General features: G+C 45.2%; 1 protein-coding gene across 3 annotated transcripts in view; it reads left to right on the top strand.

Annotated features, from left to right (window-relative positions):
- The window catches only part of LOC119461817 (uncharacterized), a 75,866-nt gene that overhangs the window by 33,911 nt on the left and 15,369 nt on the right, over positions 1-26,586 (top strand). Inside the window, exon 3 of one of the 3 annotated variants that reach the window (XR_007468318.1) lies at positions 161-266. The exons of 1 other annotated variant lie outside the window; for it this stretch is intronic. The gene's annotated coding sequence lies outside the window, so the exon portion shown is untranslated. Of the gene's footprint in view, positions 1-160; positions 267-26,586 lie in introns of those variants that run through there. One more of the 3 variants, XR_007468317.1, reaches the window with a different exon arrangement.

The raw sequence follows: 26,586 nt of genomic DNA on the forward strand, positions 1-26,586 counted from the left end.
AAAACATCCATAATAATGCAGCTTTAAGAGGCCCCTCACCAGGTTTGGCCATTGCAATCAAATGACTGCAGTGCACAGATAATGTACAGTTATTGTCTTCAAAATTTACTTATGTAGTAAAAACAATTTTGACAAAAGCTTGGTACACCTTACTTCACAGGGCAATGCGTCTCCTTGCAAGAAAAGGTACCATCACAGGTCTATTATGCTCCAAGTGACCAAGATGCGAAGAAGCGTGCAAAGGTACTACCAGCTGTACACAGTGTAGAAAATATAAGAGGTACACGTAAAAATGTAATACCTGATGCTTGGAACTTTGCATGATGTGGGATTTCGACTTTTACATGGGGGGAATGTTGCTGGTGGACACGGTCAAGGCAGTGGGGTGAGAGCCTTTACTTCGAAAAAGATAAGTTGTCTCGTCTGATCACCACCGCATATTTCACTTTGTAGAACCTTACAGTTGCCACCACGACAAAAAGAAACCATACTGGGCCTGAAAGTAGGCCCTTGCCCACCTTGGAAATTTTCGTTATCCACTAGAATTTGTAGAGTGCCATTAGGAAGGGTTCTAACACAAGAACTTTTACTAGTTCCTTAATGGAAAAGTTGTCATTCACCTAACTGCAGCATGAAGCTACAAAGTTTTGACATCCTACCAGGCGGCGAGCTTCAATGCTAAACCCTCCCTTTGACATGTTTAGTGGCCACAAGTGAGTCGTTACCTGCCTTCTCCCACACTGAAGCCAGCTGACAGACTGTGTGACGTTCCCGTTATGAGCCTCCACCTTGTTTTTCAATGGTAATAGCATTGAAGGCATCGTCTGACCAGTTTTATTTCCGGCTATATACCACCAAGGAACGTGACCTAAGCCTGGATATAGTGACGTCTAAAGAATTCGCTGAACAATTAAGAGTGTGCAATGTGAATCTTTAAGCATTAGCTGTGGTGCGAGCTAGGTGTTTTTGCTCCCGATATCGCTTGGGCAACTGAAGGCCCTGCTTTTTTCGTGACATCTGATTGCAAAGAATGCCTTACAGCGTTCTCGTTTAACACACTCCTCTTCTATGCTGAAGTGCTCGCCGGCTTTCTAAGCATGCACAGCTGAAGGCGGTATGACGGAAGTGGCAAGACCACTTTGAAATGATGATGAGTATGTTTTCATTTACATTGCCTAGTTCGGAGTAAAATCAGATGCTGTAGTCCAGCCCAAACAGCACAGACTCAATACGAAAGAAAAAATAGCAATTATATACAACATTTAGTGTACCATGTCTCTTACCATACCTATATGTACTGCACTTAAGAGGAAGCTTTAGCTCGGGACTCCTATCTAAATACATGAAAAATGAGAAATAATTTTTTAGGCAACCACTGCACCAATCTTTATGAGGTTTGTTGCATTTAAACGACAAAGTTAAAATCTAGTGACTGTTGAATACAGATTTTTTATTTATGCTTTCAATATATTTAATAAAAATGGTTGAAAACTGCAAATATTCAGAAAAGAAAACTAAAAAGGTTGCATTTCTAACAGCCAAACTGCACGCACGCTTGCCGGCGCACAAGAGCTCGCGTCCGTGTGCATTGTGTTTGCCACGCCTTACTTATGAGGATGGGCAGTTTGAATCTACAAGACATAGAAAGCATGTGTCAGGGTCTCTCCTATTTTGTTTCTGTCTTCCATGGCACGCCCACTTGGCTGACATTTTCGCCTTGGTAGACATCGTTTCACATTTTTGTAAGGCAGCCACAGCACGGATATTTGTGTGGAGAAGATACAGTTTTAGAATAGTTTTTCAACCTTATGTACGTTGAACGCAAGCTCCTTTGCACGACGTTTCGGTGTGCGTCCACTCAAGACTTTTCGTGTAACATACGGGAATGCAAATGCAAGGAAGACATTAGAAGACAGGCTGCCGTGTGGTGCCTCGTGCCAAACGTACCCAAGCCAAAACAATCCATTAGCAACCACCTTGTTGTTGCTATGCGGATGCATCTCATTAGGCCTATGGGCGATGAAATTGCAGAACGATCTCAGACACTGGACACGCTATGTGCTCATGAGTAACATTTCAGGTAAATATAGAGAAAGCAAAAGCTTATTTCAATAGTTACTGGCGATTAATGCAAGTGAGAAAGTAGCTACCACGAGAATTCATGCTGAAGCAGGAGCCACAGGTGCCACCATGTTGGACAATGCTATTTCTTAGTGTGCGTAAGCATTTGATAACTGTGATCTTGCCACGCTTTGACGCGTGCAATCGGTCCTGCAACATCTGCGCGTGTGTGAGGCATTTGGGTGCAAGCTATCACGCGTTGGCAATCATACTTGTAGTTTGGCCTTTACTCGACGATGAAAAACGATACAATTTTGTTAAATGCACCTAATAGCACGTTTAAAGCAGACAAATTTCATATATTAATTTATATGATACATGAATTTGTTACTAGGGGTGTACATGAGAGCAATGTGTAAATACATCAAACATGTCTGCTATAAATGCTTAAAGAAACACAGTTTACAGATCTTCGCACTTCTATATTGTTCAAACTTATTGAGTTTTTGGCAATTCTTGTAAGGAAATCCAGGCTCTAAATCAAAATTGCACTTCTAACAGTGAATTGAATTTTTCTCAGAAAACCATTTCTGCATTTTACATGTACTTGAACAGGTCACATTGAAGCTAGGCCCGAGCTAAAACTTTCTCTTAATTATTAGCACTGAATGCATTGAAAACTATTGGCTGCATCACTGCAGAAATTGCTGACAGTGGAGGGCTAACGGTACCAGGAAAGGTATTATGTGTGAGACAAACTACTAAAACATGAAAAGGCACTCAAATATTCATAGCAGCATCATGCTTAAATTTGTGGTCCTTATATTTTTATTAACTCTTGCTTCGTCTACCTGTACAGTTTACTATTTAATACTCCTTCAGCAAAGCATGGACATGCATTAAAATTATTGGATTGCTATTGATGAACAGAGCAAAATTAGGTAGATCCTTACCTGCAATAGCATTTCTTTCTGTCTTGGAGAGAAGAACATGTCGCAGTTCAAAGTCGTGGCCTCTGTGCTTGCTTTGGAATACAACATTTACCCCTGTGTTGCTTTTGGTGACAGTCATGCCAGCAAAACATCTCCTGCCACACTTAAGGCTTGGTGGCTGTTTCTTTTTACCTGTGCCTGGAAAATATATTTCAATTGGTTTATTCGGCCTTCTTTCTTTTGCACGTTCAAGTGTCAGACATCTGGCATCAAGAAAGAGAACAGCCGGTAAATGTCCCAGTGTAGGCAAGCGTAGGTGCTTACACCATGCTTAATGGGGTAAAGAAAAATACTTTTTAGTCTGGACTGTTATCTCTCTATACATTTTTCTTTTCTTTCCTTTTGAAGGTTGCACTGACAAAGCTGTTGTTATTTGCTGCATCGCCCTTGTAGTTTGTCTCGTTGTGTGGCCTAGTTTAGTGCCTGTTCCAGTCATAATTCTGTGGACATTAATTTAAAAACCTAAAAATGCCTGTATCGCTAAGCACAGTGTAATGATGATGATGTATGGCGTTTTAATGGCGCAAGGGCCAAGTATGGCCAAAGAGCGCCATGCCATTGTTTGTGAGTTTGCAGTGGAGCGATGAATTCTGAGTAGTAGATGAGGCGTGGCTGTAAAGGGGCCTAAAAATAATCGCTGTAAAGTGCGTAAAATATATATGTACTAATATCATGGCAATGACTACTGAGGCGTACTATGAAATGAAGAATGCATTGGGAAAGAGTGACACGATATTTAAAATATTTAAAACTGCCTACACAGAGCCCTTGAACCACAAGGGACTGGAGGCATGTGCTACAAAAAACTATCACAGCGGCATCCTCTAGAGAGAGGATGCGCTACGAACTTATTGGGCTAATAACATGTAGCACAACATATCGTTCAAAAATCCGAGGATTGCTTTGGCGTTAAAAAGTGGTTCTTCACCAATAAACATCATGAGATTAAGAGGGATATGATAACGGTATGCTGCAGGAAAATGTGTCCTTCTTTCCGTTTCGGCTTCCCGACACTCCAGCAGGACGTGGAGGACGGTCAGCCTCTCACCACATCTACCACAGGTTGGTGGTTCATCACCAGTAAGCAAAAAATTGTGGGTGCCGTACGTGTGTCCTATTCTGAGACGACAGAATAGGACATCAATTCGTCGTGTTTTCGTAGCTGAGGGCCAGAAACCTAAATGTGGTTTAATCATGCAAAGTTTATTATTTGTTTCAGCGTCCCACAAGTGCTGCCAGTGGACTCGCAGTTTCCTTCGCAAAAATGGCTTCAGATCTGTGGGAGGAATAGCAGCGGCAGGATTATTAGTTTGCGGTGTAGTTGATGTGGCTAACTGGTCTGCAAGCTCATTACCCTCAATGCCTCTATGGCCAGGCACCCAGCATATAATCACATGCTGGTTATATATATACGCTCTGCATAAAATGGAATAGAGCTCAGTAAGTACAGGGTTTCTGTGTTTACACAGCGACTTCAATGCTTTCACAACACTTTGGGAGTCTGTAAATATAATAGTCTTTTGAAGTTTTGATTTCATTATAAACTTCACTGCCGATAATAGTGCGTAGGCCTCAGCCGTAAAGATGCTTGTCTCCGGGTGCAGTACGCCGGATTCCGAAAATGATGGACCGATGGCTGCATAAGATACCCCGGCATGTGACTTGGAAGCGTCTGTATAAAACTCTGTACATGAGTATTTAGATTGGAGTTCTAGGAAATGCATTTTAATGTGTGCCTCTGGCGCATGTTTCGTGACTTCTATAAATGATGTGTCACAATCTATGAGCTGCCACTGCCACGGCGGTAACAGCTTTGCTGGAGGCATGAGACGTTGTTCAAGGAGTGGTACACCTAGTTCTTTGCTGAGGCTCCGCACACGCAACGAGAAAGGTTCTCTCGCTGCAGGTCGATTGTGAAAGAGTGTGGTATTAGTCGTGTCATTTATGGTCGGATATGCCGGATGTTCAGAATTGGCGTTTACCTTGAGAAAATATGTGAAGCTGGAATATGTCCTTTGTAGGTGGAGTGACCACTCATTTGCCTCTACGTAGAGGCTTGCCACAGGACTTGTCCTAAAAGCACCTGTGGCCAAGCGGATGCCTAGATGGTGCACGGGATCCAACATCTTTAGCGCGCTCGGCGTAGCAGACTGGTACACTATAGCCCCGTAGTCTAATCGTGTGTGTATAAGGCTCTTATATAGGTTCATGAGGCATTTCCTATCACTACCCCACGTTGTGTGCGACAAAAGTTTAAGAATGTTCATTGTCTTTAGGCATTTGTTCTTAAGATACTTTATGTGTGGGATGAATGTAAGCTTGGTGCCTAGTATTATGCCCAAAAATTTGTATTCGGTACTTACAGGTATCCGCTGTCCATACAGCTCTACGTCAGGATCAACGTTCAATCTTCTGTTTCGTGTAAAAAGAACACAAGAGCTTTTATTCGGGTTGAGCTTAAAGCCATTTTCATCAGCCCATTTGGAGACTTTGTTGAGACCGAGCTGAACCTGTCGCTCACAGATTGCCAGGTTGCACGACCGAAATCCTATCTGTACGTCATCTACGTATACCGAATAAAACATACTGCGTGGAATGACTGAATGCAAGGAATTCATCTTTACAATGAAGAGCGTACAACTAAGTACTCCACCCTGTGGAACCCCGGTTTCCTGAATAAAAGGTCTGGACAGAGTACTGCCAATTCTAACTCGAAAAGTACGGTTAGACAGGTAGCTTTCTATAACACTAAGCATGTTTCCCCGAATACCCATCTCGGACATATCCCGCAATATTCCAAAGCGCCACGTTGTCTCGTAGGCCCTTTCCATGTAGAGGAATACGGACAAGAAAAACTGCTTATGGACAAAAGCGTTTCTGATATTTGCCTCGATACGTACTAGATGGTCGGTTGTTGACCGGCCTTCTCTAAAGCCACACTGATATGGATCGAGCAGTTTGTTTGATTCGAGGAAATGCAGGAGACGGCAGTTAATCATTTTTTCGAATAGCTTACACAGGCAACTTGTGAGCGCTATTGGGCGATAGCTTGTCACTAAAGAAGGGTCCTTCCCCTGCTTCATAACCGGAACGACAATTGCTTCTTTCCATGTAGAAGGAATGTACCCAGCAGCCCATATTTTATTAAAAAGTGTGAGTAGAGTCATTTGGATGTCTGTGTGGAGGTATTTGACCATATCATAGACTACTTTGTCAGGACCCGGAGCAGAGCTCTGACATTTCTTTAAGGAGGCTCTTAACTCGGCAATGGAAAAAGGGCTATTGTAGGGTTCTAACCGTCTGCACTTCCGATCTAATGGCATGCGTTCTATTTGTTCCTTGTGTTTAAGGAATGACTGTGTATAGTTGATTGAGCTAGACACGTACTCGAAGTGCTCCCCGAGAGCGTTAGCCTGGTCTTCCAAGCTATTTCCATAGTCATTTACCAGAGGCAAAGAGTTGGTTGATTGCCCCTTAAGCTTTCTGAGTCCATTCCACACTTTTGTTTTCTGTGTATAGGAATTAATTCCCGAGACAAATTTCTCCCAGCTGACCCTCTTTGCTTGTCGCCGCGTCCTTCGCCCCTGTGATTTAATCTGTTTAAATTCGATTAGGTTCTCCGCAGTTGGGCATTTGCGTAGTTTGCCCCAGGCTTTATTTTGTCTCTTTCGTGCCTGTCTGCAATTATCATTCCACCAGGGAACCCGTCTTTTGGATGTAGTCCCATTTGTCTGATGAATGAACTTCTCAGCTGCGTCAATGATAAAAGCGGTAAAATATGATACGGCATCATCTATACTAAAGTTTCTTATAAAATCTTGTGATAGGTAGGTGGATTCCTTAAAACATTTCCAATCAGCTGAGGCTAGTTTCCAGCGAGAGATATCTGGAGGGGAGTCACGTTGCGTTACCAAGTTTAGACTTACTGGGAAGTGGTCACTTCCATATGGATTTTTGATCACATGCCATTCTAAATCAGAGAAAAGGGAGGCAGAGCCAATCGACAGGTCTATTGATGAGTATGTATTGTGATGGAGATTATAATAGGTTGGCTCCTTCTTATTGAAGAGGCATGCACCGGAGTTTAAAAGGAAGTTTTCTATGAGTCGACCTCGCGCGTCGCATCGCGAGTCGCCCCACATCGTGTTGTGGGCGTTAAAATCACCCACGAGCATGAAAGGCTCGGGAAGCTGATCAATAAGGTTATGAAGGTCTGTTTTTTCAAGTTTATGGTTCGGGGGTATATAAATGGAACATACCGTGACCAATTTGTTAAATAGGATAGCCCGAACAGACACTGCCTCAAGGGGCGTCCGAAGGGCGACGTGTCGACAAACTACGGACTTGTTGGCAACTATTGCTACACCGCCGGAGGCGTTAGCCTCGTTACGGTCTTTTCGGAAGATGGTGTATTGACGAAGGAAGTTTGTGTTTGTAGGTTTCAGATGTGTCTCTTGAACACACAGCAACTTTGGATTATGTTTGTGTAGAAGTTCTGTAATGTCGTCGAGGTTGTGAAGAAGTCCTCTGACATTCCACTGTAGCATTTGTGTCACCATAATGACAAATGTGTTTGTGCTGTGTGTTTAAGAGGTGAGGATTAGCTCACGGGGCCCTTTGCAGGCGCCGTGATACGAGATTTTTCTTTTCTGGGGCGGTCGAGAGATTCTCGCCGCTCCTTAGGCGCTGGTGGCGTCGTCTGGCCGGTTGCTGTGTCCATCGCATCTTGCGAGGCGCTGGACACGCTCTTGTGAGCGGTTAGTTGGACGTGAAGGCCTCGTCTCGAGGGACGAGACTTTGGAGGCCACCAGCCCTGAGGTCGATGGCCCCGTGTTCTGAGATGGCGGAGCAGCCTGAGCTACAGCCGCCGAGGGGGCGGATGGCGTCGCTGGCGGCTCACTGCGTGTGAGCCGGACAGCCACCGGAAACCGTTGTGTCGCTGCCCCCTGACGCGTCACATCGGCAAAGGCGTTTTTGGGCAGGTATGATAGCCGCCTACGAGCCTCCTTGAATGATATGTTCTCCTTTACTTTGATTGTTACTATTTCTTTTTCTCTTTTCCATGTAGGGCACGACCGCGAGTATGCGGCGTGCTCCCAATCACAGTTTACACAGTGGAGAGAGTTTTCACATGATTCAGAGAGGTGTTCGTTCGCACTGCATTTCGCACAAGTCTGACGGCCTCGGCAGTTCTGTGAACTGTGGCCAAATCTTTGGCATTTGAAGCAACGAAGAGGGTTGGGGATGTACGGCCTTACTCTGATTTTAATGTAACCTGCCTCGATGGTTTCTGGCAGCACACTGGAACCGAATGTGAGTATTAGATGCTTAGTGTCAATTTCTTTACCATCACGCCTCATTCTGATTCGTTTTACGTTGATAACATTTTGTTCTTTCCATTCTTCCAGAAGTTCAGTCTCGGTCAGTGCATGAGATCATCATCGGAAATCACACCGCGGATGGTGTTCATGGTGCGGTGTGGGGTCACTGAAACTGGTATGTCCCCGAGAGACACTAGATTACAAAGTTTTTAATATTGCTTTTTGTCATGTAGTTCCAAGAGAAGGTCGCCACTCGCAAGTCTGGTTGCCTTATAGCCTCGGCCAATTGTCTGAGTTAGACTTTTGGAAACGAGGAAGGGCGAGATCATTCTCGTTGTCTTTCCTGGTTTCTCACAGTGTATTACCTGATAGCGGGGGAAATTCTCAGTGTTGCGACCAAAAAATTTAAATATTTCTTCGGTGCGCCCTCGTTTCTGAGGGCGATCAGAGAGCTTGGGAAAGGAGCTATCCATGGAAAACTTTCAGTTTTCGGTAGCAACGCCAGCCGCCCACCGTGGAGCCCAACAAGGGGACGCCACAGGTCTTATAAAAGCAAGTTCTGCGGACGCCAGCTGTACGTCACCACTATAACCGAATATGAAATAACCTAGGTCGGCTACTCACACAGGGTTAACCCTCGCTGCCAAGAAGGTCGGAAGTAATATAGAAGAGAGTAGACGACAGAGAAGATGAAAAGGCGAGAGAGAAAGACGAAGATTGGAGAGAGAGACAGGAAAAGGCAACTACCGATTTCCCCCGGGTGGGTCAGTCCGGGGGTGCCGTCTACGTGAAGCCGAGGCCAAAGGGGTGTGTTGCCTCCGCCGAGGGGCCGTAAAGGTCCGAACACCCGGTATTGGCTCAACCCCCAGGATCCCCTTTTCCCCGGACACGGCTAAGCCACGCACGGTTAGACGCGGGAGGTTCCAAACCTCGTGTGCTCGGGTACGTGGTGGCGCAACTCACCAAACGCCTGCTTGCGCAGACGCCCCTGCGGGGGCTAAGCACAGTTAAGTTTACCTTTTCTAGCTTAAAATGTCTAAACAAACATCTCAATTGCATGTTTCTTAAATGGAGACATCCAAAGAACTTGTATGACCACTTACAGTATGACACTGGAACGCAATAACCTCATAAAAAAGACCTGTATCTCTGACACACAGTATGTGCAAGTCTTAATAGCAGGGTCTCAGCTGTATGCAAAACATTTAAGCTTCACCTCTCACCCTGATGTATAACTTTATATCTTTTCAATAATATGCGATATAAGTATTTCTGCTGTAACTTAAATACTTTGCAGAGTATGCTATACTCACTATTTAAGATACACCGTTCATCACTGTCAGGGGCAGTATTGGCGCACAAGGAGCTTGTTGTGACAGACGCGCTGTGCACAAATGGCCAGTCCTGCCAATTTTGTGTGACTCAATCTCGCAACTGTTTTTGGCGGCATGCTTACAAAGTAAGAGAAAAAAAAGAGATAGTGCGGCTCTCAAGCTTTAAACAGACCACGCCTTTCTTGCAGCAGGCTTACAGCATGCGAGGTTCACTTTAGAATAAGAAAGGTGACATGCTGCGAAAGTTGATCAGTCTACATTGGAGACGCTGAACTGAACTAAAGTCGCAGCATTGCAACACTGGACACCAAGGCCCGTCAAACAATGTTGGTGCTGCCTTCACCTTACTTAAGAGTTTTTTGAATGCATAGAAATTACTTTTCATCACACTCTATTTGGTACCTCTTCAGCATTTTAAGTTGTCAGATAGCAACTTTGAAAAGTAGCTTCTCTGCAAGTCATTAATTTTTGTGGTATAAGTTCAGTTCATTTTTCTGTCATTTACACTTTGGTACAAAAGCTATCTGAAGTATCTTTGAAGTAACAAAATACTTTTTTAGTATTTACCGTAAAATTCCGAGCAAGCGCCCCCCCCTCAAGCAAGTCGAAATTACCGGCTAAGTTAAGGGGGGGCGCTATCCCGGAACAGCACCAAAATTCAAGATGGCAATGGCAAAATTTTCCCGCCAAAAAAATGCGCAGTGGGAGTGGCATGCAAATTTTATTGAACATGAACTTTATTAAGCCAAATATTTGTTAGTGGTGTTTGTCACTCTCAAAACCACCGAAAGAACTACAGAAAGAGCGCATCAACGCTGCACTGACGCGTCGTCGCGACCGCCGAAACGAACATTGGTTTTGCAGCTTCTATTCCAGGCAAAGTTATGTCCGCTGGAGTAAAGTGACGCGTAATGTTTACGTTATTAAAAACCGTGTCCACAGTAAAACTTTTAGCACTAATGAGAGTCCCGATACAAGTCAAGCTCAGCTGCGGTGCATGGCTACCGACGGCGGACAGCGAACCGCGGCTCGGCCATGCTCGCATCGCAGCTGGTGGTACCACAAATATCAGCATGTTTTCTTTATCGTGTGAAATTATTGCGAGGAGAGGGGAAAGCGGCAACTACAGTAACAAAACATTGCTGCTTGGGAGCGTCGGCGGTTCGTTCTGAAGCGCCGTCTGCTACAGATATGAAATTTGCGGAAACTTGAAATGGTAGAGCGCCCGCCTCGGCTGCGGGAGGCTATGGGTTCGATTCCCACCGCCGCCGGGCACCCACTAGTTCAAATGGGTACAAGCGTGCCCCGGCCTGGCGTTCGGCTTTCTTCAGGGGTGATGCGCTTGGGAAAGGAGCCTGCGCCCTGAATTCCCGTCGAAACCAACGTGAGCACGGAAATTTGCGGAAATTTGCGGAAATTTGAAATTTGCAGTGAAGTTAGGGGGGGGGGGGGCTTTTGCGCAGGTGCCGGCGCTTGCTCGCAATTTTACGGTAGTACTCGAGGTCATGTACATTTTTGCTCAGCGTTTAATACTCTACTCCAATACGTTTTCATGTGGTGGTGTTTAATAAGTTATCTTTAATACATTTTTTGAGTATCTTATACAACTCTTCAGACTACTTCATTCTAGCGTCATATGTTGCAATCACATAGGTTTCACCAGTAGCACAAATACAGCCGTGGCATGTTTGTAAATCAAGTATTAAAACTGCACGGAGACTGTGATGCAGAATCACCAGCTGCCACGGCCCAGCGGGTATAATGACCGGCTCGGCTGTGGGTGAGTGTTTAGTCCTCCACCGCCAGACACACATTGGTTTATAAGATGCTTACAAGCAGCCCCCCAGACAGTCATCTGGATTTCAGGGGTGCATTTGGAAGATATTCTTTCAGCCATTATACTTGCTATTCAAGTACTAATAGAAAGAAAACACCAAGACTATTCAAAAAGGAGTCTGGCGGTCCCATGTCGCCAACTTCCCAATAGATGGTGTCCTTGCAAGTGTCTGGAACTCTCGTAGTTGCCAAGCCTATTTTACCAATCCTTGGCAGCAGCACATATCAACCTCCCACTGCAGCGGCGGATGCTCGACCATTTCACCAAAGCTATGGTGCGAAAAGGGGGGCCCAGAGACTTTTGCAAATCTCTACAGGGCCCCCTTTCAGGATTAGAACCCATACAAACAGCAGAGTGCCAGTTCATGGCACATCTCTACCCATTAGGAAAAAATGGTGGCTTTTCAGTGGCACCAGGATTCCGCACAAGCTGGACGCTCTACCATTTCACTATCGCTGCAGTTAATTCACTATGCATACTCAACAACTCACAACCTTAGCTCCTAAGGTGTTTTGTTGCCAAGGTGCACCTGGCATGACGGAGATATGCACTCTTGTCTTTTGTAGCCAAGGACTTCATTTATTTATTGCTTTTTGCATAATTACGAAGCAGCCAATTCACTAAAAATGTGAAACCTGAATACCTTGAACAAGCAAAATATGATGATTTATATGCTGTCTTTTAACGCAACAAATTAGAAATTTACCTATTAAAGTGTTGACTTGCATTCCCAACACGAATGCAAATGGGCAGGGTTCACATGACATCACTGACACGGAAGTGCAGTTGTCAAGACACCGTGCTGAAGCTTTAGGCAAGAAGATATAGGAGAGAAGGGGCAAGGAGTACTGCACGTTCCTGGAGAGTAAGGCGGTATACGCAGCAGGAGAGGCATGCATGTGCAGAATGTGAATGCAGAATGAAAGATGAATGAATAGCTAATGTGGCACGTACCCAGCTGTCACTGGCATGGCCACTGCGTGGCTTTCAATCAGCCCACTTAGCCTTCCAGGCTGACTGACATGTCAGTTTGTAATACCATGTGACCAGCACCTCCAAGTTTTGTGATGCTAAGCATGCTATCCTCTTATGCCCAAAAGCGACACTGCATTTGGTGCGTGTTTTGTACTGATAACCATGTTATCAAATTGTCAATTTGTCAATTACTTGACTTTGGCTTAAACATTTAACATGGCTGGTTCAAATCCGATAAAAGCTGTAGCATCCTCTGTCTGGCACCCACTGACTTGCTAGAAGTGGTAGTAAAAGACCTTTGACATTGTCTGTGCGGCACCAGATGTCTTCAGGCCAATGGAGAGGCAAAGAGAGATCATGTGTGATCCAAATCACTAACTTTTTGTATGGACGATTGCAATTGAAGAAACGTAATTGTTACTTTGGTGCCAATTTTGTGGTCAACAAAGTCGCATATTCACTTATGCAAACGGAAACGGACATATCCACAGGCAGTCTATAGTAGCTGAACTTGTTTCTCGTGTTTCTTAACATATGATACTCAAGTCAGCAGTACTAAGTCACATTACAGCCATTAGTGATCAAACTTTCGCTTTCATGAATAAAACCCTTTGGAGTAGTTCAATAGAAACATGAGCTTTTAAAGGCACTGCCTACTCTACGGTCTGGTCGTAAAACACTCCATCAGTGCCACACATGCATTAACACTGTGATGCACAATGTCAATTGCACAAGTTGTACAAGTTGGGCAGCCTCTAAATGCCTGCCATCAAAAAATATAGGCAGTTCACAGCAGTTGTAAATGAAGTTTCATATTTCCAACAATAATAAGTGCTCCAATATGTACAATGAATTGAAATATCTCACTGCAAATGAGATTTGATTAGAGTAATATGGAATATGCTATTTGTGATCTATTTGGTATTTTCAGTACCAGTCACAAGAGTGGGACTGCCGAAAGTCAAACAGCAATTTTTGGGACAAGAAAAATTCTGTTTTGGAGAAGTTTGGAGCAGGCCAATCTGAATTTTGGTGGAATAATGGAATATGCAGGGGTGGGACTCCTGCGCCAATTGCGCCATTTTGATACAAACGCAGAATCCTGCGCCAAACTGCTCCTAACACAGAAAACTGACCGAAATTGTGCCACACTGCGCCTGAACGGCTTCGGCATGTGTGCTCTGGCAGTGGCCGCGAGCAGCGAGCGGATTCGTTCTCCGAAAAATAGTACGGCCGCTCACATTCCGCAGACCACGCGACGGCGCCTCCCGCGCAGTTTCTCGTAATTTTGGTGCTTATAACACTGTACTTTTCGGCGCTTTCAGCAAGTGGCCGGCGCGTGCGCGGCCAATTCCGGCTGTTGTTTCTGCTGTCAGAACGGCCAGGGCGGCTGTATTTAGAGTGTACTAGAATACGGTTGATCGGGCCAAGCAGCGCAGCGCTCCCTAGCTGAGGCGCGAAGCAAGGGAAAGTAGGCTGTGGGAACTGCAAGCGAACTAGATAATATAGGGAGACGCAGGCTACAGCAGGTTCAGTGGGCGGGCGTCTCTATCTACAGGGCCAGTATACCGTAAAATATTCCAATCTGTTTTTATGCCCATATGGGCGAGGCCTGAGCCATTTTGACATATCGCGAAGGTCTAATGGCGGACTTGGAATAAAAAGTCACAGTTCCGCCCGAAAGGCGAAGGAGCGATTGCGATAGCACATTAATATACAGCTATTAGTACTAGTAGGATAGTAGTTTTATTTGCCATCTAAACTTGTAAACATAGGCATACTAACTTAATTAGCATGCATGGTGTCACGCGCGCACAAGCAAACGTGAACACATCTCACTCGATGACCGCGGAAACTCGCTGTCTAAACGATGGAGTGTGAGAAGCGCAGCGGCAGCAGCGAGCGAATTGACTTTCGTGCTGCCTCTCACTCCAACGCGAACTAAGCGGCGAAAACGCAGCGCGCACTAAGCTATGAGCACTCGCACTCTGTCCCCATCGCAGACCGCAACAGGAGTTTGCGGTTGTAACAAAATGGCACAATTGGCGCACGAGTCCCACCCCTGCAGTCGCTGCTACAGGTGCCAGGAATTTTTTTTTTTTTTTGCTGAAATCACTGCAAGGTGCAGTAGTGCAGGTCTGCAGAAGTGCAGCAAGTACATCAGGAATGTGAGAGGATAGGTGAGGCAAAATAATGGGAGCAAAATAGTGGAGACAAGTAAAGTTGTATTAAAATGGTATAAATTAAATAAGTGACTACAGAAGGCCTTGTTAGACAACTTGGTGTTTGCTTAACGACATATTGTAGCGCGAAGCCCCAATATGCTGTTAAGTAGGCTACCGCTGACAGTGCACAATACCTTGTGGTACGAACGTTCCAGACCGATGGCAGCTGTAATATGTTGTTTCCTTTCCTTGGGGGCTTCCCTATTTGGCGCTTGTCGTGACAACATAGCGGCTCCGGGTATCTTTTTCAACTTTTTCTTTCCATGACTTGAAAGCTAATCAGAAAGTTGCAAATGAATAAGACATTGACATGCTGTGCATAAAAGGAGTTATTATTTCCGAAGCCTAGGCACTAGGGGCATGCGACTATCAAAATTTTGCAATACAAATGCTTAGCTTCGAATATATGTTACTGAATATTTAATAATGTTAAACAAATACATTTACTAACAAGTTTTTTTTTACTTTAACAAGATGGAACATGAAAATTATGTTACTAAAAGGTAAAGAAAGAGACTTAGTAAGTCAATAAAAGTCAAGGATTGTTTATTTGATCCTAGTTAATTCTAAAAATGAAGTACAGAGGAGCTGTGTAAAGAGTTATCGGTTAAATTTAATTTCTACTTAACTGAAACAGTTCTTAAATTGGTCGGTTTTGTAGTTGGGTAAAGCGAAACAAGAGCTTTAATTGTAATGAAAATTTGGAACTCTGTTCCAAAAATTGGACTTTACTTGGATCATCGTCATTGTCAGCCTATATTTATGTCCACTGCAGGACAAAGGCCTCTCCCTGCGGTCTCCAATTTCCACCGTCTTGCGCTAGCAGATTCTAGCTTACGCCTGCAAATTTCCTAACTTCATCACCCCACCTAGTTTTCTGCTGTCCTCCAACAGCCACCAACAGGAGCCACCAACAGGTGCAGTAAGGGTGATGATATCGTTTTGGCACATTGCCGGCGCCTCCTCGAAACCGAAACTGGTGAAGCCTAGTCAATCCAGTCACCATCGACCTCAACCAAAGCATGGGATAAAGTAGCTGCCACATTGTGCTCTTTATCTTCAACATACAATGTTAACCCCTTAAGTGGTTGAAACAAGCTCAGCTCAACGGCAATAATCCCGTTTTCAAAGTGATTTGGACGAACTCAGCCCGTCCACTTCGTTTTTGTTATGATACATAGACGACTGCAGTGCCTGCATTTAAAATGTACGGTTACTTTCTTTTTTTGTTGCACTACATAGATGCCAAGATTTTTCTTCAGCACCTGAAAGTCCGTGTTGACTTTGTCTTGATGTTCTCCAACATACATTTCGTCAGCGCTGACGCGGCACGTTTATTGGAGTCTTTGTTTTCTATTGCATAGATGGGAGCACTTTGTCAGGGCTAAAAGACTGCGTTTTTGGAATCGCACACTTTTTGCACCTATTGGCACATTTGGAATAATGACATCTACAACCAACAGCTCGCAAGTGAGTTGAGCATGCAAAACAAAGCCACTGCTCAGTTCTGATAATGAAAGCGATGCACTAGAGTTTTGTTCTTCGAGCAGAGTATGATAAGTGTTCTCATCGTTTCTATCGAAAGTTATGATTCAGAAAGCGAAGATGACATTGACTTAGCCAGAAACTGGTGCATTATTCTTGTCCTTAAATTTTGAATGCAAATTGACTGAAAAGCCTTTAAAACGCTTTTCGATGGAGTAAAAGTTGCAAATAAGTCATAAAAAAGAAGCAAAATAGTCACTTTGGTCAAAATAATAAAACACTTAAGGGGTTAGGATTGCGTGGCTTAGACCATATATAATATTTATAAATTGCCTGTGGCAGATATAATTCTAGTCGTTACTCAGAGGTGAACATGCATGAGAAATTAAAATACATAATTGTCTAATTAACAAAACATTACTGATTAATTTTATAATTAATTTGTGGTGCATATTGCAATTTACAAATTGCAACCGGTGAGTTCGCAAGTGTATCCAGTTGAATAAATATTTTGTAAGACACGAGTTTCAAGATATTCATTCTCAAAGTGTGCAATTAAATACATAGGCGTTCCATTTACTTTATGCATCAATCATAAAACGGCATTTTAACAATCCCATATTTTCCAGACTTTCAGTCGCACCGGTCTAAAGACACACCTATATTAAGTTGAATAGCATGATGAGAGGTGATTAAGCACGCTTGTAACTCATCACAAAATGCTGTACTTAACAATTCAGGGCACTAAACTTCCGCAAACAAAATGTTTGCGAACCGCAAACTGCAGCAGAAAAGAAAGACTTCAACCAGCCATTATAAACCTTTCAATAGGATGGATAGGTGGGCTAGTTGGTATTGCATCACATTATCGCTTAGAACGCAGCAAAAGACGAAGAAAGTGTCCCTTCATCCTTTGATTTTAGTCAAAATTCACTAACGATTATGATACTCCCTGATACAAAATTTGAACGCAGCTCTATACGCGTTTTCATATATTGGATGGCGTGGACAATCTGTCGTATGCGACACATTGCAAACGAAGTGAAAAAAAGAAAAATACTGAGCGGTTTTATGCATATGCAAGTCCAAGATTTTTTAGGGGGGGGGGCGTTTACTTAAAATCCGATAAATGGTACGTACATGCCGATTTTCGTACGTGCGAGCGCACTGGTGCATATGGCAATAGTCTATATGCACAGCCAACGCCGGCGAGAAACGGGAAGGCCGGTCATGCAGAATAAGTTGAATAATTTGTACGACGCATATGTATCAGTAGTTGCGAGTTAAAGGCTGCATATTAAGCTCCTAAAATGTACACGCACGAAAGTGCATCGTAATTAATGAGAATCAGCTTCTGTTTTCGCAGAATGGATACAATTCGCTCTGCGCGGTACGCGACATGCACTCATCAGTAATTAGGTCCGAAATTTGTACGGGACACCCCTGCGTGCGGCAATCGTAGATTCTCGGTCTCATTTCGACTCTCATTCACCTTTTCGCTGTTTTATTGCGATAGCAATTATATGGACACTTCAACCGGATTTCTGCGGTCGTGAGGTTCAGTATAAAGTCCAAGGGCGATGAAATCGTCGCCGCGCGCTACCACGGAGAGCGAACGCATGGCGAAAAGCAAACACGACCATCACGCGAAAGGACGTAGGGGTATGGGAGGGAGGGAGGCGGGGCGACGCTGTGCTGCTTTACCAAATGCTTATCTTGCAACCGGGCGCAAGGGGAACTGGCCACTCAATCTCCCACGCGAAAGCAAGAAACTGGGAAGGCACCGCAGGGGGGGGGGGGGGGGGGCACCTTCTCCTCTGCCAACAACTTCCCCGCAGTTTGCCCGGCGGGTCGCCCGCACCGTCTCTTATCTCCACAGGGCTCTCACCTTTCTATGCGCTGTGCATTCGCGGCTCAGTTTCCGTTGAAGCGATAGACCGACCTTTGTCGGCTGCGGCGGATGCGCTTGCTGGCAGCGTTTTGACAGTCGTTGTTTGGGGTCATTCAGTGTAATGCTTGTGCGCGCTGACACCACGCTTGTTAATTCAGTTGGTAAGCGAATGTGTCCAGGTTTACGCAGCCGATAATACTACGAATGCCTACTACGAATAGCTTTCTACTAATCTTTCGGGCGAAACTGCGACATTCTTTGTTTTTTCCTTCCTTTTGCCATCAAAAGATCGCGCCGATTGCTCGGACGAATTTGTCGACCGCACGGGGCAGGCCTCCTGCGACGAGTGCGATTGCAATTTCCGTCGCATGCGTTTAAAACAGCGAAAATGTGTCGGCACGTGCGCAGGATGGCTCGAAACTTTTTTTCTTTTCGAGTTTGTGGCTGTAGATTCTTCGATTTTGACTCTGCTATGACCGTGGTCGGTTTTGAGCGGCCGTCGTGGAGGGTACGCATAGTTTCGCTTTCCCCGTGTGTTCAAACGGCGCGTATTCTGCGTTCTCGCCTCTCTGCTCCGTATCAGCGGGATATGGGAAGTGGTGAAACTGAAGCTGCAGTACTAAGAACAGAAAACGCGCACTAGGCGCCAAGGACCCCGCAGGGGCGTCTGCGCAAGCAGGCATTTGGTGAGTTGCGCCACCACGTACCCGAGCACACGAGGGTTGGACCCTCCCGCGTCTAACCGTGCGCGGCTTAGCCGTGTCTGGGGAAAGGGGGATCCTGGGGGTTGAGCCGATGCTGGGTGCTCAGACCTTTAAGGCCCCCCGGCAGAGGCAACACACCCCTTTGGCCTCGGCTTCACATAGACGGCACCCCCGGACTGACCCACCCGGGGGAAATCGGTAGTTGCCTTTTCCTATCCTCCTCTTCAATCTTCGTCTTTTTCTCTCACTTTCAATCTTTCCTGTCTCCTTCTTACTTCTTATATTCTGATTTTCCAGGCAGCTAGGGTTAACCTTGTGTGAGATAGCCAACCTTGGTTATATCATATTTGGTTATAGTGGTTGTGTACAGCTGGCGTTGGCAGGTCTTGTTCATAACAACCCTGTCGCGTCCCCTTGTTGGGCTCCGCGGTGGGCGGCTGGCACCGCTGCCGAAGTCACTAATTTGTATGGCTTCCTCATACCCCAAACTCCCTGATCGCCCTCTCATAAAAAGAGGGCGCACCGATGAATCATTCAACTTCTTCACAAAGGCCACCGAAATTTTTCCACGTTTCCACGTGATTCACTGTGAAAACGCAGACAAAAAAGCGACAAACATTTCACCCTTCTTGGTGTCAAAATGTCTCACGGAGGTCATTGGAAGTGGCTACAAAGCCACCAAGATGGCAAGTGGTGACCTTCTGATTGAGGTAAAAGACAAAATGCAGTACGAGAAACTCACAAACCTGGTGGCATTTGGCGATAAAACCATATCTGTCAGCGCACACCGAACAATGAACACCGTCAAGGGTGTGGTTTCAGACAGCGACCTCATGGATTTGACTGACGAAGAACTCCTGAATGGGTGGAAAGAAGAAAACGTTATAAATGTACAACGCATAAAAATCAGGCGCGATAACAAAGAACTACCAACCAAACACATAGTACTTACTTTTGGCTCTAGCACACTCCCAGATGCAATAGAAACAGGCTACCTTAAACTGCGTGTAAGACCTTACATTCCGAATCCACGACGTTGCTACAAGTGTCAGAGGTTTGGCCATGCCTCTCAACGCTGCCGAGGACAACTAACCTGTGCGAAATGCGCTGCAAAAGATCACTCTGCTGAAGAATGTACTGCTGAGGCCCATTGCGCGAACTGCGATGGCGACCACCCTGCATATTCCAGATCTTGCGCAGCCTGGAAGAAAGAAAAAGAGATAATTACGATCAAAGTCAAAGAGAATATCACTTTCCGGGAAGCACGACAGCGTCTTTCGCCTTCATTTTCCATGAAAACTTCTTTTGCCGAAGTGGTGCAACAGGGGGCAGCATCACGACGGACCCCGGCGGTCGCCCAAGGTACGCGCAGCGTACTGAAGCGACTGCCACCCGCCCCCATGGTGGGAGCAGCTAAGGCTGCCCTGCCCTTCTCGAAATCGGCCACACCAGAGGCCTCTACTAGCGCTGGCAGCAGCCATCGCAGCTCAGAGGCTAAGGAGGACCCATCGGCCTCCGGGCTGGTGGGTCCACAGCCTTCGTCCCTCGAGGCGAAGGCTACACGACGTACACATCGCTCGTTAGAGCGAGTGTCCAGCGCTTCGGAAGAGGCTATGGACACTACTCCAAGCAAGGTGGTGCAGTCAGCACCTAAAGAGCGGCCAAATTCTTTGGACCGCTCTAGAAAAGACAGAACCAAAATTACAGGGCCGCAAACGGCTCTGTAGGCTAAAACACGTTCTTCGTACACACAGCACCAACTTACCTTCACTATGGACACGCAAATTATGCAGTGGAACGTCAGAGGCCTTCTTAGGAACCTCGACGATATCCAAGAACTCCTTTACCAACACAATCCAAAAGTGCTGTGTGTACAAGAAACACACTTAAAATCAAAACATACAAACTTTCTCCGACAGTATGTTACGTTTCGTAAAGATCGGGATGATGCTCTCGCGTCATCAGGCGGTGTTGCCATCATAATACACAAAAGCATAGCATGCCAACGTTTGCAGCTACAAACGCCCCTTGAAGCAGTGGCAGTTCGACTTGTTCTTCTAAACAAACTCATCACCATTTGCTCGCTTTACATACCCCCACATTACCACTTACACAAACACGAATTTCAGTCCTTTATAGACGAATTGCCAGAACCTTATCTTGTTCTTGGCGATTTCAATGCGCACAGCAGTCTGTGGGGCGACTCTCGTATCGATGCGCGAGGTCGTCTTGTTGAACAATTTCTTTTCTCGTCTGGTGCGTGCCTCCTGAATAAAAAGGAACCTACATTTTACTGTATTGCAAACAGAACATTTTCTTCTATTGATCTCAGCATAGCTTCCGCGTCTCTATTTTCTGAACTTAAATGGGAAGTTACCAAAAATCCTTACGGGAGCGATCACTTCCCAATACTACTGAGAACAACCAAAGAAAATGAGTCCTCACCACAAGCCCCTCGATGGAAGGTTGATACAGCGGATTGGGAGAAATTTCGAACTCTTACTAGTAGTATCTCCTGGGCTGACATGTCTTCGTTAGGAATTGATGCTGCTGTGGAGTATTTCACTACCTTCATAATTGATGCCGCTTCTAAATGCATATCCCAAATGAGTAGTGTGGCATGCAAACGCCGTGTCCCATGGTGGAACGACGAATGTAGGAGCGCTCGTAGGAAACAGAACAAAGCATGGGGGCTGCTACGTGAGTATCCTACTGCGGAGAATCTTGTCAATTTTAAGAAGGTAAAGTCCCAAGGCAGGAGAACGCGCCGACAGGCCAGAAGAGAGAGCTGGCAGAAGTTTTTATCAAGTATAAACTTGTATACAGATGAATCCAAAGTCTGGAACAGGGTAAATAAAGTAAGAGGACGATAAACATATTCACTCCCTTTGGTAAGCACACAGGGCGACAGCTTGGAAGACCAAGCGAACTTCCTGGGCGCACATTTTGAACATGTGTCCAGCTCATGGCACTACTCGGAAACATTTAAACGATACAAAGCCAGAATAGAAGGACAGAAGCTGGAACGAAAATGCAAAAAACACGAGGCATATAACGAACCGTTAAGATTAGCTGAGCTACAGGCATCACTAAACTGCTGCAACAATTCTGCACCAGGTGCTGACCGTGTCATATATGAAATGCTGAAGCACCTTCCCCATGAAACACAGAAAACCCTCCTTTCCCTCTATAACGCTGTATGGTCTTCCGGCGAGATACCGTCTGCCTGGAAAGAGGCCATTATAATTCCTATCCTGAAACAGGGCAAGGATCCATCGTCTGTTTCGAGTTACCGGCCTATAGCACTAACTAGCTGTCTTTGCAAAGTCTTCGAAAAAATGATAAACCGCCGCCTACTACATTTCCTAGAATCAAACAAACTGCTTGACCCATACCAGTGCGGTTTTCGCGAGGGTCGATCCACCACTGACCATTTGATACGTATTGAGGCGCAGATACGCGAAGCTTTTATTCACAAACAGTTCTTTCTGTCTGTATTTCTAGACATGGAAAAGGCCTACGACACCACATGGCGGTTTGGAATACTGAGAGACCTCTCCCACTTTGGTATACGTGGTAATATGTTAAATGTGATTGAGAGTTATCTGCTGAATCGCACATTCCGTGTGCGAATTGGCAATGTGTTATCACGACCTTTTGTGCAGGAAACTGGTGTACCCCAGGGAGGTGTGCTCAGCTGCACACTCTTTATCGTTAAAATGAACACAATCCGTGCTTCGTTACCACCCGCTATTTTTTATTCCATCTATGTGGACGATATACAAATAGGGTTCAAGTCCTGTAACCTCGCAGTTTGCGAGAGACAAGTACAGCAGGGGTTAAACAAAGTGTCTGAGTGGGCAGACGAAAACGGGTTCAAAGTAAACCCCCACAAAAGTTCTTGTGTTCTTTTCACTAGGAAGAGCGGTCTCGTTGCAGATCCTACTATCGAAATGTATGGACAACAAATACCTATGAACAAAGAGCACAAGTTTTTAGGCATCATACTTGACTCTAAGCTTACTTTCACCCACCACATAAAACATCTCAAGGCGAAATGCCTGAAAACAATGAACTTACTGAAACTTTTATCTCGCACATCCTGGGGCAGTGACAGGAAGTGTCTAATGAATCTTTACAAGAGCCTCATTCGGTCACGATTGGACTATGGTGCCGTAGTATATCACTCTGCCGCCCCGAGCGCGCTAAAAATGCTAGATCCTGTCCACCACCTAGGCATCCGCCTGGCCACTGGCGCATTCAGAACAAGCCCCGTCGAAAGCTTATACGTAGAATCCAATGAGTGGTCACTCCATCTCCAGAGAACATACATCAGCTTCACTTATTTTCTCAAAGTGCACTCCGATTGGGAACATCCTTGTTCTGTAACCATTAATGATTTGAAGTGTGCAACGCTTTTCTATAATCGACCCTCTGTGAGACGACCTTTCTCACTGCGTGTAAGAGAACTCAGCGAAGAGATGGATGTCCCACTTCTAGAACATAGCCTAATGCCTCCAGCTAAGATGTCACCGCCCTGGGAGTGGCACGTGATAGAGTGTGATCTATCCTTTGTAGAGGTCACAAAGCACGCACCCGAGCTCGAAATTGCAATGCATTTCCGCGAACTTCAATCGAAGTACTCGTGCTCGGAATTCTACACCGACGCATCCAAGTCCCATGCTGGCGTATCTTATGCGGCTCTTGGCCCCTCTTTTTCTAAATCTGACGTATTGAACCCCCTAACAAGTATCTTCACAGCAGAAGCCTACGCAGTACTTTCTGCAGTGAAACATATAGACAAATTGAAACTACAAAAGGCAATAATATTCACAGACTCGTTGAGTCTTGTAAAAGCGCTAACATCTTTACAAAAGCATAATAATCCTGTTTTTCTTGAGCTTTACTCACTCTTGTGTGACATATACCAATCTCATAGACATGTAATAATATGCTGGGTGCCTGGTCATAGAGGCATCGACGGCAATGTGCTAGCAGACCAGTTGGCCACATCAACTACATCGCAAGCTATTAATCCTGCCGCTGCTATTCCCTCCACAGACCTGAAGCCTTTCCTGCGAAACAAACTGCGAAGCCACTGGCAACGCTTGTGGGACGCCGAAGCAAATAATAAGCTCCACTTGATTAAGCCACAGGTAGGGTTCTGGCCCTGTACAACTAAAACACGACGAACTGATGTCCTATTCTGTCGTCTCAGAATAGGACACACATATGGTACTCACAATTTTCTATTGAATGGCAATGATCCTCCTACCTGTGGTAGATGTGGCGAGAGGCTCACCGTCCTCCACGTCCTCTTGGAGTGTCGGGAAGCCGAAAGAGAAAGAAAGAAACATTTTCCGCTAGCATATCGCTATTGTGTCCCTCTCCATCCCGCTATGTTTCTCGGTAAAGAACCGCTTTTTAGCACCAATGCAGTCCTCGCATTCTTGAAAGATGTTGTGCTACATGTTATTAGCCCAATAAGTTCATAGCACATCCTCTCTCCAGAGGATGTTGCTGTGATAGTTCTTTTCTCTTTATAGCACATACCTCCAGGCCCTTGTGTTTCAAGGGCTCTGTTTAGGCACTTGTGCTTCTGGCCAAGTCTAGCATCTTTATATTTTAAGTCGCATCATTCCTCCGCAATGCATTGTTCATGTCCATAGTACACATAATCAGTCATTGCCATAATCTTATTATGTATATATTTTACGCACTTTACAGCGACTGTTTTTAGGCCCCTTTACAGCCATGTCACATCTAGTGTTCATATAGTTCATTCTTCATATACCACTATCAAACCACTACCATCGTCTTGGCGCTCTTTGGCCACATCTGGCCCTTGCGCCAATAAACCACAATAATCAATCAATTAGGCGCCAAGGACAAGTGAATTAGGGTGCTTCGCATTCGACAGTAATGCAACCAACGAAGGCAGGAATTCTAGTCTGTACTACTCGATTCAACGCCTCACTGACGTTGCGCTAGGCATCTTTCAAAACTACAGCGCAGGAGGCCTACACTGAGTGTGCAAGGTGGCAAAAACTGTTCAAATTGCCATAGCTACGTCCGATATAGGTCAGTAGGTCGGCCAGTACACATACCAGGAGTCTCGATGCACGTACTGCCACTGCGGGTGTGCGCGTGTGCGTAAACAACACATTGAAGAGTTTTAGACTGCGCACGCAAAGTTATGGGACGAAACGGCCGGGCTTACAAAAGAACGTAAACCACGCGTGGCGCTTTGCATACGTAAAATCGAACTCCCCATTGTCTCGTTAGGCCAAGTAAAGCACATCCGCCATTATGGAACTATGACGGCGCGTAGGCGGCAAGCCGCCCGCATTGCGTGCGGCTTTTATGACAGCGATGAACAGACATGGTATTCGATTGAAATCCTTACATTTTCGGGCGGCCCATCACTAAGTTACTGTTGTTAGAGTAGTCCGTAGGCCAATGAAAAATTTTGTGCATGAAATGCCGTATCTACAGTTACGCTTTTCGGCATTGACAAAATACTACACGTAAAAGAATTTCTGGCACACCAGTGAGACGGACTGAGTGTTGCCTTGTTTTAACAGTAAAGCTAGGATTGACTGTCAGGCTCGTTGGTTATGATCAGATTAAAACAGTGCTACCACACCGGACGAGAGAAGGGGCACAAAGACCCAGTGCTCCGGGTTCTCGTGCTCCTCCTTGCCTCGCCCCACGTGGTTACTGTTTTTATCAGAGGCTGTTGTGCCACTAACCGGAGCTGGTTTTTCTTGCGAGTGAGATGAAATCAGTGCTGCACAGAAATGAGGAGAGCAGAGTGACTTACCTGTCATTGTTGGAAATTGATGCTGCTGGTATGCCGGCTGGAAATCGTGCTCGCTGATGTGGTGTGACCTAAGCTCACTTAAAGTGAAAACCTTTACGCTACACTCATCACATTCATATTTTGGGCTGGTGAGACGTACGTTATGCACATTTAGAACATGTCTTTTTAGATTGCCTTTGTTCGCGCACCGTAGATCGCAGTACTGACAAACGAACATCGCGAATCTCGGCATGCGACGTTGAGGAATCCGAAACTGTACTGGCCTGATTTCGAGCGCGCATCGCCTTTTATTTTGGCCGTTAGGTCGGTTGTAGAGCTGCAATCGGCACCGATGGAAATGTCGCTAATGCTATTTGCGAATTTATCTGCAACTGCAGTGCTTTAATTTGTTCAGATAACTGCAGTGTGAACAGAATTTTTAAGGTCGGTATTATTAGGCGACCTGCGCATAAGGTTTCTGCACCTACTGTGTGCTAATTTGGGCCGGTTGGGACATATTTTTGCGAAAAAACAGCGACAGCACTTGTGTCTGCACACAACACAACACGCACAACACTTGTGCGACAGCACGTCTGCTCTTGTAACATTCAAAATGAGTTATTTTTCTTCGCCCTGTCGGCTTGTTAACAGGATTATGATGAAGCCAATTGGCATGAGGATTTTCAAAATTAAGAATTCAGCCAATTGTTTGATGATGCTTTGTATTCTAGAGGAACGCTGAAATAAAATATTCGGTTTCTTCGAATATTTGTTCGAACGCGAATATTCGCGTTCTTCCATTTTATCCAGAAACTGACGTTCCGACACAGGTAATATATACACGTCTATATAACCTCTCTATAAAAAGTTAAACCTCTACATAAAGAAGTCGGTAAAATCGGCACTTCGTTATATCGAAATTATACCTCAATGTAACGAATTTCTCGCTATAATGAAGT

This window comes from Dermacentor silvarum, chromosome 8, assembly GCF_013339745.2.
Source record: "Dermacentor silvarum isolate Dsil-2018 chromosome 8, BIME_Dsil_1.4, whole genome shotgun sequence".
NCBI lineage: Eukaryota > Metazoa > Arthropoda > Arachnida > Ixodida > Ixodidae > Dermacentor > Dermacentor silvarum.